Below are 1,360 nucleotides of genomic sequence, written 5' to 3'. Positions count from 1 at the left end.
ACAAAGCCTGCTTTGAAGAAGTCTGTGGGGTTGTGCCCAAGGATGATAGGAAGCCCACTGAGCACCTGTGTCCGGATCGCAGTTGGCTCTGTAGTCTTTTGGGAATTAAACACAGTACCACAAGTTAGATAGCTAAAAAAAACAAATAATGATCGCTAAGAAAGCTTAAACAGGCCGAGCAATGTTTGGATAGAATTATACAACTAGTAGAGTAGCATTGTGATATGATGTTTATACCTAACCTAAGAAAAGCAATGCCAAGTACATAATGTGTGTGGACTTACATTGGTCTGTTGTAAAATATGTGTCAACAACTGTCCAACATTCCCTCTCTTGGATCCAAATAACTCGAGGAGACGAGGACTGTGCCGGTCGATGCTCTCAATTCCGTCTTGAGGTTCTTGCCCACAATCCTGCTGAACTCCATGAAGACCTGAAAAATACAGAGAACAATAAAAATCTGAATTTAGATCAACTGAACTATACAAGGCAGCTAAGCCATCTGCAAAGTAGTGCTGTCCTGAAAAACATCCATGAATGTCCTTTTTATACGATTTGAAATGTTGATGTTTAAATTAAAAACATCATACCCCAAATTAAAAATAACAATGTTTCCTTTAAAGAGGACAAGAGAAATATACATCTAGACACATTATATAATAGAAAGATAATTATTTGTTATGTTCTTTCTTAAACATACTTGATCTTCAGTGAAAAGGGCAGGCCAGCGTTTCACCATTGTGCTTATGGCAGGTTCCGACTCCACTACCTCTTTTCTTCTCAGAGCAAACGTCTGATCCATCTTCTGTTTCACAAGAGGTCCATTTGGTGTTCTCTTCTGCATTTCATCAACCAAGTCTTTACAGGCACCCTCCAGGGCTGCCTGATCAAATCCATCTGGAAAGTTGGGCAAGTAGTTGATTTCACCTTTGTTTGCCTTCTTGATGCGCTTGTTAGCTGGTTGTCCTGCTGAATGGCTTCCCCGCTTGCCTGCATTTACTGCAACATCAAGGCATGCCGATTGCCTATGTTTTGTTCTATAACTTGCCATTTTATGCTTTAGGCTATTTTTCCAACCACAACAGCGAGTGGTTGAGCCTCGCTCTTGGAGACAAGGGTGCTTGTTTTTCAGTGCTGCTGCAACACTTTCGAACTGAGCAGCAGTTGGGTATGCTGTGTAGCTATACATGATCTCTGCCAATCTTTCAAGTATCTCGTGTTTTAGTTCTTTTGATACTCTAAGTTATGTACCCTCACTCATAAACAGCAGATCTGCTTCTATACTACAAGTCTATACTCCACATTAACAGAAAATATCAAAAAATTCTGGCCACTGTTTCTGGCGCTCCTGAGATGAGTG

The 1,360-nt window shown here is 40.7% G+C and overlaps 1 long non-coding RNA gene across 2 annotated transcripts; it reads right to left on the bottom strand.

The window, feature by feature from the left end:
* On the bottom strand, positions 1-1,026 carry LOC144391163 (uncharacterized). Of its 2 annotated transcripts, none has more exons than XR_013455051.1 (3): positions 701-1,026; positions 285-433; positions 1-95 (listed from the first exon to the last, which is right to left on the bottom strand). It is a non-coding gene; the product is annotated as an uncharacterized LOC144391163 (long non-coding RNA). The 2 variants fall into 2 exon arrangements; XR_013455052.1 differs by having other exon boundaries at positions 737-1,025.
* Between the last annotated feature and the right edge of the window lie 334 nt (positions 1,027-1,360).

The sequence above is a fragment of the Gasterosteus aculeatus genome, chromosome Y (genome assembly GCF_964276395.1).
Source record: "Gasterosteus aculeatus chromosome Y, fGasAcu3.hap1.1, whole genome shotgun sequence".
Lineage (NCBI taxonomy): Eukaryota > Metazoa > Chordata > Actinopteri > Perciformes > Gasterosteidae > Gasterosteus > Gasterosteus aculeatus.
The sequence above is the reverse complement of the archived record's forward strand: the minus strand, read 5'-3'. Positions and strand labels throughout refer to the sequence as shown.